This window comes from Panicum virgatum, chromosome 7N (genome assembly GCF_016808335.1).
Source record: "Panicum virgatum strain AP13 chromosome 7N, P.virgatum_v5, whole genome shotgun sequence".
Taxonomy (NCBI): Eukaryota; Viridiplantae; Streptophyta; class Magnoliopsida; order Poales; family Poaceae; genus Panicum; species Panicum virgatum.
In genome coordinates, this window is record NC_053151.1 from 7,913,149 (window position 1) to 7,925,040 (window position 11,892).

The 11,892-nt window shown below is 46.8% G+C and overlaps 1 pseudogene; it reads left to right on the forward strand.

Moving 5' to 3' along the window:
- Positions 1-3,215: 3,215 nt before the first annotated feature.
- LOC120682072 lies at positions 3,216-4,917 on the forward strand (annotated as a pseudogene).
- The last annotated feature ends 6,975 nt before the right edge of the window (positions 4,918-11,892 follow it).

Here is an 11,892-nt window from a genome sequence, read left to right on the forward strand (position 1 = left end):
TGTAGATCTAGTTTCAAGGATTCCAAAACACTTGAGTTTGCATTTTTCAGATTCTTCTACGAATTGTTATTGAATTTCAAAGTTTGCAGCTTAATGTTCATGTCTATTTTACAGTTTAAACCCTGGAAGTTTTGTTTTCTTTGCAGGGAGGTCCCTGGCCGGACTTGTAGAGAAGAGGAGGGGTGGTGGCCGGATTCCTGGCAATGGGGATCGCCGGCAGCGAGGTTAGGGTGGGGGAAAAGCTAGAGGGGGCTCGTGCGCACCTTCCGTTGGTCTCAGTTGGGGCAGAGGTGGACTGTGGCGGGCTGTCCACGGCGGCCGTGCTCGGCGGCGGCGGGTATGGCTCACCGGCAATGCTCTGGTGGGGCGGAGGCGGCTTGGCTGGGCCGAGGAGCTTCGGGACGGCGAGAGGGATCTTGCTGCGGGGAGGATTGGGGCTGGGGAGAGGCAGAGGCACGGGGCGCCGTGGAGGCAGGGGCGGCGGCGGGGCGGGCTTGCTCCGGCGAGCTCTGGTGGCCGGAGTGGACAGAGGAGGGGCCGGTGAGTTTCACTGCGGTGAGAGGAAGCTCTCTGCGGGGTTGATTTGGCTCGGGGAAGGCCGGAGCTAGAGGCTCCACGGTGAGGTAGGGGCGGCAGCGCCATGGGGGGCGGCGGTGCTCGCGCGAGAGGGAGAGGGAGAGGCGTGGGCGGCTCAGGCAGCACGGAGAGGCTTCGGGAGAGGAGCGAGCTGGCCTACGAGCGAGATAAGGACGACATGGGTGGGGACAGTGGCACGGCGACGCTTGGCTCGGACGTCGAGAGCGGCAACGGCGAGACGACGACGTTCGACGGCGTGTCGCGCGGAGGGGCGTCGGGGGCGCGTGGCATGCTTGCGCAGCACCAGAGAGGGGGGGGCGCGATGGCGGTTTTGGCCAGAGCTCGGTGCGTGGCCGGTCAGTGGCGGCGCCGGCGTACGGCGTCGGCACGGCGTCACCACGGCGTGAGAGGAAACAGAGGAGGGAGAGATGTAGTAATGGCAGACTCATAATTAACTTGAAGTTCCAAAGTTCAGTTTGTAAATTCAATTTTTCTCCTTGCTCCCGAGGTCAAACGAAAAACATTTGAATACGAAAATTGTTCAAAACTTCAAGTACTACAACTTTTGTTTCAGGCACAAATTCATTTGAGGCTTCATTTGAAAGATAGAATTTTAAAACTTGAGTGCATTTGAAAATGTCCTATACATTTCGAAATTCAAACTTTTCTCCACTTTTTGCATAGCAACTTGAAAATATTTTAACACAAAAATTGTTTTATTTTCAAAACCCTACAACTTTGGTTTTGGACAAAAGTTCATTTGAATAACGGTTTAAAATTTATTTTTAAAACCTGTTTGTTACAATGGAAAGATATTTTAAACATTTAAAAACTTTGATTTGAAGAACTCGTCATTTCATGTGTAAAATTTTATTTTCTCCCCTTGACATCAACTAGACTTTGGTTTACCAAGATGTTAGTGATATGTCAATTCAATTTCAGATGCAAACTTGCATCATTTTAAAAGTTATTTAAGTTTTCTCACCTGAGTTCAAATACACATAAACACACATACATAGAGACATTCATTTCATGTGCATACACTTGAGATACATATAAATGTTAATGATGTATGATGACAGGTTTAACATTTCTTACTTAGCATTTTAAAACTCTGGGATGTCACAGCTGCCATGTACCATCTGTCGTTAGCAGACGATATAGCCACTTACGGAGCAATGCTATATTTTTTTAGTTCTAGATTATGTATCCCTAATCCCCTTGGTCCTTCGCTTGACACAGGATATCCCACTTTGCTAGCCGATATTTTCTTTTGTGTTCATCGCTTTGCCAAAAAAATCTAGAACGGAAGTAATCCAATTTTTTGTGAACCCCTTTTGAGATTTCAAAGAAAGACATGATATACATGAGTAAACTGCTAAGAGCAACTCCAAGAGACTAGCAATAGCAATAGCTAAATTTTGAGATTTGAAGGCTAGCTAAACAATAAAAAGCATCCCAATCTGTCAAGCTTCCCAACAGACTCTCTATAACTAGACTCTCCAAATGCTACTCTGCCAGTGGGCTCCACCTGTCATACACTTCTATCTTATCTTCTTCCTCCCTCCACCGGAGCCACATCTGTCCGCCGCCCCGAGCCCTCTCCGCCGCGCGCCTTCTCTAGCACTTGTCCGCCGCCACGTGCCGGATCCACCACTGCCGCGCGCCATCGCCACCTCCAGCTCCGTTCCGCCACCGCACGCCCACTCCGCTGCCGCTACACCGCTCATTGCAGGGAGCTCGCCGCAGGCCGCCGTCCCGCCGCTCATCGCAGGCTCACAGCAGCTCCGCCGCCTCGCCGGCGCGAGCTCCGCCCGAGGGCGAGCTCCACCGCTGGCCGCAGGCCGCTGCTCCTACAAATCTCTAGTGGAGCTCGATTCGCGACCGGTAGAGCTCGATTCGCGGTGCCGGAGGTCGATTCACGGCCGGTGGAGCTCAAGAACCTGTAGGTGCTCCCGCCGCGCCTCCTCCAACTCCCCACGGCGCGGGCCACCGGCGGTGCGAGCGGCCACGGCGGCAGCAGCAGAGGCAGCTTCTTGGAGCAAAGCAGAGCGAACAGCAGTAGCAGCCGAGCCGCGAGGAGAGGAACCGCCTGCGGGGGAGGCAGTGCCGGCGGAGAGAGGCCGCGCGGGCGGAGGGAGGAGTTGCCGGTGAGGGAGGACGCGCACGGGGAGCGCGGAAGCGGGGGCGTGGGGAACGATGGAGGTAGCGAGGGGGATGCGCTCGGGAGAAGAAGCGAGCGGAGGGGAGTAGATGACGAACGGGATAGCGAGAAGGAAGAAAAGAGAGTCTGTTGGATTGGGTTTTTTACCACTTCTAATTTAAATTTGCCTATTCAAGGAAATTTACCTATTCTCTTGGATATGCTCTAAGAACAGAGTTGACAAGTGTGCGCTAAATGCTATTCAACTCGCTCACGTGTATTATGCTAGTAACATGAAAAGAGTGGTTCCATCCCTAGCCGCCCTAACCAAACTCATCCTTACATTCCAGCACCACTTCTGTTACTCATCCTAATCACCCTATTTTCTGTTGAATTAATTTTTATACATCCATCTGGTGTTCCGGTTTGATCACGTAGAACTTCATTCAATTTTTTTTTTAAAAAAAGAACTTCATTCAAAAGAAAACAGCCCAAAGTTTCCTTGACCAAGCAATCCATGTTCTATCCTTGTAGGTGTTCTTGAGATTCTCATTTTTTCCGTAAACATTGACAACTTGCTGCATCTAAGTTGACAAAGTTCAAGTTAATGAAGTAGTACATGTGAAAATATTGGAGATACAAGTACAATGATGCTTCAGGTCGATACCACCACCACCACTTTTGCAGCTAGCTTCGAGCGGCCCCCGGTATAACAAACACAATTGTTTCTCGAGGGGAAGCACATCACGACACAATGAGCGTAGCGGTGGTGGTGGCCAAGTCCTCGCCGGAGCTCGTCGTCCCATCAGAATCGGAGACGACGGCGGCTCCGGTGATGGCTGCCGACGACACAATCGCCCTCTCCTCGTTCGACTTGTGGATCCTGCCTTTTCCGATGAAGCTGCTGCTCGCGTTCGACCGTCCGATCGACGAGCCCGTGGAGACGATAAAGCGGGCCCTGGCCCCTGGCGCGGGCGCTGGCTCACTACCGCCCCGCCGCCGGTCGCCTCGACGGCAGGGGCGGCATCGCGTGCACCGGCGAGGGCGTGCCGTTCGTGGGAGCGTCGGCCGGCTGTGCGCTGGACGAGGCGGTGGGCACGCTGCCGCAGATGGACCTCACCGCCGGCTACCCCGGCGCGTTCTGCCGCGGCGCTGACCCTTTGCTGCTGGTGCAGGTCACGGAGTTCTGCGGCGGGTTCACCGTCGGCGTCACGTGGAACCACGTCCTGGCCGACGGCGCGGGGATTGAGCAGTTCCTGCAGGCCGTCGGCGAGCTCGCGCGGGGGGTGTCGCCGCCGTCCGTCGTCCCCGTCCGGCGCTGGGACGACTCGCTCCCGGGCCTCCCGTCGTCGATGATCGCAGCGCAGAAGCCGACGGCCGACGACAACGGACCCCAGCACCTGGTCCGCCACGACATCGCCGTGCCGCTGACCCTGATCGGCCGCATCAAGGCCGAGTCCGGCTGCACGCTGTTCGAGGCCGTCGCGGCGGTGATCTGGCGGTGCCGCACCCGCGCAACGGCCATGTATCCCGGCGGCGAGACAGAGACACCCGCACCGCTCTCCTTCCCGTGCAACGCGCGCGCGCTCGTCGGCGCCACGGCAGGCTACTACGGCAACTGCATCGTCGGGCAGGCGGTGCCGGCCACGAGCGGCGCGGTGGCGAGCAGCAGCCTCGCCGACCTTGCCCGCCTCATCAGGCGCGCCAAGGAGAAAGTGCCAGACCTAGTGTCGGCCGGCTCCAGCGACGGCGAGGCCGCAGCACCCGACGGCGGGGGAGCAGCGGGAGCGCAGCAGCTCGAGTGGTACGACGGGCTCGCCGTGGTAAGCTGGCTGAACCTGGGTTTCGACGCGGCAGACTTCGGCGGCGGCGCCGCGGCGCGCGTGATGTGGCACGAGGAGCGGACGTTGCTGCTGGGATGCATGGTGTGCCCGCCGTGCCGGGGGGACGCCGTGAACGTGTCGTCGCTGTGCGTGAAGCCGGAGCACGCCGACGCCTTCCTCGGAGAGCTCGCGAGGTTGACCACAGCTACGTAGTCGATCGAGCCATGATAAAGTTTGTGGTTCAATAAAAAGCTGATATATAGTTTGGACTGGAAAAAAGCATTAAACATAGTTTAATTTAATTTCTTTGCATACTATTTATTGTTAGACAATTTCAAATTAGCGTGGATGAGCGCGATAACTTTTTTTACTGTATTCATCCGAAACAACCAATTTTAGCGTGGAGGTATCTAGCAGCAATGTTTAGGTGGCCATGTGTTGTTTAACCGTACGAGATCAAGCTAGCTCTAAGCTGCGCTAGCTGAAAAGGCACCAAGCTAAGGTGCTTTGACTTTTGAAAGAGAGATTGGAGCCTAAGCAAGGTGACTGGTGTTTGATTAGGACTGGATGTAGCCCGGCTATGATCTTAACCTGTGCAGCCTAAGCAAACCTTGTATATGTGCAACTTACTCTTGTTTGGTTTGCTGCATAAGCCAAGTCTGTGCTAAGAAACTTGTGTTTGGTAAGCTGGCTACTTATTGTGATCTCGTGGCCATGTAGTATGTGCAAGTGAAGATACCCCTTGTTGCAATCTAGAGCTGAGGTTTTTATGGAGTCCTCATACTGTCATACATGTGATAGGCAAAGTAAACTTTGTAACGATTGAAACAATGGAAATTAAGTGAATTTCCTAGTCCACATCTCTTGAGATGATTTACTGCAGCTCGCCAATCTCTAATTAATTGTCAACTACGATCACACGACCATTGTTGACCAGGAACATATCAAATCTGTTCACATTTTCTCAAAAATTTCAAGTAGCATTGAAAATTAGTGTCAAATCACATCAAAGGGATTAGAACTGAAAATTGAATACACATTTCAACACATGGAGCCAATGCCCATCCTGATGTACGGTCTTATTTTGTACTACATCGGTAGAACAAATGCAAAGAAATAGAACAAAAAGAAGCATATCTAAGTCCTTGAGGCAAATGGAGAATGGAGAAAAAACCTCTGACTAGAAATCTCATTTACATCACAAAGAGGCACGAGTCTCACAACCTCTAACTTATCATAGCAGATGGTTGGCCCTGTATGTGATGGTCTAGCACGGAAAATTCAATATACCAAACTTTGCATCAAGGCCCAGTTGCTTGCTGGGTAGCATGGGATGTGCATTCGGTCGGTAACGGCCCATTCCAAGTTTGCAACCCCCTCCTCGGGCGCCAGTTGGTAATGGAAGGCCTTCTTCCCTAACCACCTGGCTCCCCACCCCCCACATCTACCCCTTGCCTGCTCGCCCTCACTGCACAACTACATTGCCCCATTCGTTGTCGCCTTCTCATTGTGGTGCACCGCTGCGATTTTTGCTGCCCCTCCCGTAGTGTACCACCTCCCCTGTTCCCCACACCATCCCAAAGCATAGGAGAGCAGGCACGGGGCGCGATGCAATAGAAGATGGACTAGTGATGTATATAGTTCTTTAATTCAATATACCAAACTACATGGAGCTCTGTTGTATATAGTTCTTTAATTCATTGTCTTTGGGTTTTTTTAGTTGTTATTAAGGATGGCTTTGATGTGGCTGAAAGGGAAACAAAGCAAACGCTGCAACCCCTTTGCACAGAGCAGCTTTAGATAGGTATTCCTACCTCAAGCCCTTTATGGGGATATGACGTATGTATTATTATCCTGATGCTACGCATAATTAACATCGGACCAAAATATTTGTCCAACTGTATTCATATATAAAAAGTTTGGATCACTTACCACTACTACAAAAACGTTGATTTGTCCCGGTTGGGAAACCGCTGTTGTCCCGGTTTCCCAACCGGGAACGCCTGTCCGGGACAAAAGGGGGTGCCCTTTTGTCCCGGGTGTGGCAACCGGGACAAAAGAGGACCTTTTGTCCCGGTTGGTAACACCAACCGGGACAAAAGGTGCAGCCAGCGCCCACGTGGCTGGCGCACCCTTTTGTCCCGGTTGGTGTTACCAACCGGGACAAAAGGTCTCTTTTTTTTTCATGTTTTTCTTTTCTCAATTCTTTTTCTATTTCAATTATACTTTTGCATTTCAATTAAACTTATGTATTGGAATTCAGTGTGTATGATCTCCACTAATATATACATATATATATATAGTTACTTATATAATATTTGTCCTAGATAGTTTTCATATATAAATTAATTCACTTATATATATATATGTATACACATATCTATACATGTGAATTCCTTTACATATGAAAATGTCTAGGACCAATATTATATAAATATATATATATATACACATATATATTATTGGAGTGCTTATATATATAATACATACATACTCCATCATATTTGCATAGGTATATCCGTTCTTAATTACATAGTAGAATTCGCCTTTTGGAAATTTAATACATACATACATACTCATAAATAGAAATTTAATACATAGACACACATATATATTTACATAGTTATATTCGTTCTTAATTACATATATACGCGTATATTGTCATATTTACTGTGATTGTCAATATTAGATATTCCATCATAGTAGAATTCGCCTTTTGGATCGAGGACTTGCTCAACAATAAATCCGGAGAATTGTTCTTGAATCGCCATAACCTTTTCCTCCGGTATGAGTTTATCGCGCATCTCCCCGACCTATGGAAAAAGGGGATAATTAATTTCGACTAATTAAAATACGAGTTCAAATATTAACAAGTTTTTTTACTTACTTCCTCCTCCCAATCTGTCCAGCCCTTTGGAGGACCTACCAGACCATGGATGTTCTCGCATACATAGTATGCGCACAATACAGTGCCTGGTTTCTGCCTCATACACTTTAAGAGAGAAGAAATTATCAGGTATTTACATGAATATATAATAAAACTAATGAATCGTGCAACGAATCATCCAAGCGCGTACCGGAAAATCTGTCTTGATCTTCAATTCCTTGTCAAATTTGCCTGGATGATTTTTAGCGAATTCTTTCCAAACCCTGTGCATGATTAGAACAATTATAGTCAAGTAACAAAGTGATTCAAATTATCGGTCATGGACGGAGTAGTGGTAGAATTACTTTTTCATCATGTTAAGAAGATTTTCGTATTGTTCTGGAGGTCTCCTCAATGAGTCCATAACCACGAGTAGGCTCTTCTCGGGAATTATGACAATTAGGACAAAGTGTTCACTGCAAGATTATACGGAGGCAGTTCTTGGTAGTTAAGGTTTAAACAATTCGATTATAGAATAGAAAGAGTTAGACGGAAGGAATCACTCACGCAAAGTTGTAAGGAAACAATATCATTTGTTTGTTGTGATGAACGCTTATGTACTTGAACAAGTTTTGGAATATGTCATCGGGATTGTCCCGTAGAAGCCTCCAATTACAAGTAATTGGGTCGATGAAGCTGAGGTGAGAGTATCCCTTTCTTCTGCAAGTATGTATCTCCATTCTACATGATACCGAATAAATCAAGAGATCAGTATGTTGAGATCATGCAAAACAATACGTAAGGAGAGTAAAATACTTACAAAACCCACAAGCCGACCATAGAGATGTCGAGGGCCTCCTGATGGAATAGTTGGTAAATTTCTTCCCAGTTTATCCATATAATGGCCTCCCCCCGTAAGAAATCGTCATCTTTAATCTTTGCGCCCTGCATGAAGATGCAATCGGCCATCGCACGCATGTAGTGCTGGTGCAGCTTATACATTTGCGTTGGAAGCACAGACACTACTTCGGGGGGTACAAGAGTTTTGCCGATCTCAAACGTCCATTTGACGACCACATCGGCCTTTGGAATATCTTCTCCCCCTGCAATCTGAGCGGCCGTCAGGTTTGATTCTTTCAGAAATGTAACAAAGTCTTGTTCTTGCGTCGTCTGTCCCACTACGAGAGGCTCTATTGATTGTTTCTTTTGGGCTCCGAGCTGTGGAACGTCGGATGACGACGACTTTGATTGTCTCTTCTTTTTCTCAGTAGTTTTGATAATTGTGCATTCGTAGTCTGAAGGGGGGGGTCTCTCGGAATGAATTTTTTTAACAAGTTTGCGTAATTCACCAAATCCCTTGTCGGATACACCATTTGTCGCCTTCCATTGCAGCAACTCCAAGGTGGTGCCAAGTTTCTTAAATCCATTTTGACAATCTGGGTACAACAACTTATGGTGGTCCTCTAACAACTTCTGGAACTTCAACCTCTCCGTTTCACTCTCACAGTCTGCCTGCACATTGTGCAATGCTTGCCCCAGATCGTCGCTGGGATCATTTTCTGCTACATCTACTTCGGGCTCTTCCATGGGAATATCATCATCGAATGCACCGATTCCAGCATTCCCGGGAAAGTGGTCGTCAAAATCTTCTTCTTCATTGTCTTCCATGGTAACCCCCTGTTCTCCGTGCTTCGTCCAACAAACATACTTTTTCATGAAACCATTTGCGAAAATATGACTGTGTAGGATTCTTGAAGATGAGTAATCCTTGTTATTGTTGCAATGAACACACGGGCAACACATAAAACCATTCTGCTTGTTTGCCTCAGCCACAGACAAAAAATAATGCAGGCCATCAATGAATTCTTTCGAACGTCGGTCAGCATTGTACATCCATTGCCGGTCCATCTGCATTTTAAATAAATCGATTTGAATTCTTTACACGTATCGAATAAATAAAATATATCAAACCTAAATTAAACTAAATGTAACATAACATGAATAATTAAAAGATATGCAATATCTATCATACATCTTGATTAATTAAAAGGGGTACTTAATCCATTACAGAACTTAACAAAGGAGTACTATACATGAAATTTAAAAATTCGGTCAACAACACATAGGTTTTCAACCGTCTTTGCGTTGGAACGCAGAATGTTCTAACGGATTTCTTGCTGGCGCAGAATAAGATGGCGGAGCTGAAACCTCCGAGTTTGGTGGTGACGAACCGTAACGCCGCAATAAATCCTCAAGATCAAACGGAGGTTCCTCGCCCCTTGCCATGCATTCTCTATATTCTTTTTCCAAATAACGGAGCGCTGCCCTATGAAAAGCACTAGGTTTTTTGGACCGACGACCTACTCGAGTTGTGCCCTTCTCTCCAGAAGGACAACGATCACCCCCACCGGCGCCACTCCCTCCAGCTGCTGAAGCCATATTTTACTGAAAAATACCTTTATTTTCCACAAAATTATAAATTCTTACCATTACAAAGCAAAAATTATTTACTATTACAATTACAATGATCAGATTAATAACTCTTGCAAATAACAATGAAATTATATAAAAAAAGACGAAATGTATCATTAATCCTCAAGAAATCTCTAATTAATTGAAAGAAATCTCTATAACTTCTAATTACTTTGACACCCTTCAGTTCCAGGAGTACACTCTTTTCAATATCCAGAAACCCTCTAGAAGAAAAATAAACCTTTATTTCTGAAAATGTATATGTCAGTAACCTCAACCCTGCGGTGATGACACTGCCTTTCGGGGGGACACGGTGCGGTACAAGGATGTCACCAATCGGCTAGTCGCAGCACCAACATTTACGATTAATAGGCACAACACTTGGCACAGGCAGCATGCTCGTTCATATGCTCTCAGTACAACAACGGCATGCTGACTGCGTCAAATGCTGTTTTCTTATCAATCGGAAGTGCTGGTGATGCGACCAACCGATTTGCGACGTCCTTATAGCGCATCGTGTATCCCTGAAAGGTAGTGCCATCACCGTTGGATGGAGATTAACGACGTATACTTGTTTCGAAATAAAGATTTTTTTAGCTTCTAGATGGTTTCAATGTGAGCCTGATTAAATACATCACTAGAGTGTCAAAATAATCCATTCATAATACAAAAAATTCTATAATATACTCATTTCATTAATTCATTCACGAATAAAAAAATCAACTATCCACAATATGGTCATATATACAAGTACATCACATGAAGTATCTACACTCATTCTAAAAATTTCTACTATCCATATACTCATCTAAATCTAAAAGAAAATTACACCTACATATGCAATCTAGCTAGCTAAATGTCCAAGAAATGAGCTAGCTACACATTTTCTCTATTTCTAAAGTATGAAATGAGCTATACAAGCCAAGGAAGAAGAGAAAAACAAGCCCCAAACCTTTAGAGCAGATGGATGGACGGGGAATCAAAGATCTTCACAAATGTGGTGAAGAAATGAGCAAGAACTCCTCTATCCCGAGCCAAGAACAGCAAGAAAACAAGTGAGCTGAATGGCTCGGGCGGGGGGAGAGGGAAGGGGATAAGGGGCGCAAGGCCTTTTGTCCCGGTTGGAGGCACGAACCGGGACAAAAGGGGGGACTTTTGTCCCGGTTGGTGGTTCCAACCGGGACAAAAGGCTACGCGGGCCTTTTGTCCCGGTTGGAACCACCAATCGGGACAAAAGGCTCCCATTTTGTCCCGGTTGGTGTCTCCAACCGGGACAAAAGGCCCCCGTCCCCCCCGCTGGCCCGGCTAGCCGTTGGACCCGGGACAAAAGCCACCTATTGTCCCGGGCCCAAAGGCTGCCGGGACAAATGGCCAGGAACAAAGGCCTGTTTTGTAGTAGTGTACGTTTTAGTGATTATCAGTGTAGGAATGTTGCATACACACTAGCATAAGCTGGTTGAGCCTTAGGTGTCTAAAGTTTCTTGATGTTCTTTATCCGGTATGCTGCAAGATGAAATTGATTCAAATTCACTAGCCCTAAATAGCAAGAAACGCAAGTTCAATATGAGTATCTCACTATTTGTCAAAACCATATTTTTGTGCGTGAGGTTTGTTAGTGTCTCACTATTTGTCAAAACCATAGTAGGTTGTCTTCATTCTTGAACCTTGCGGTGTGGAAGAAAAAGAATTCCTTTGTCCTTCTCTTAGCAGCCCCAATTTGTAATTTCGTAGTATGTTGTTTGATTATTTAATTTCACTTTGTGTAGGGAGCAATATGGCTAGCACAACGTTCCTAAATGCAAATCTTTTGTCATCACTCATATGGTCCCACTAATTCGTAAGCTTCACTCAGCTTATCATTCCACTCCATGGTTTTGTATCTGTAATTCTGATATTTTATTGCCTGTAAAATATTTCCATATGTTCCTTTCCATTTTACTTCATGTGATTAGGATCATTGGTTGCCTGCAGATGACAAAGATGGGGTGCGTTCTTTCTGTGTCTTCAAAGAC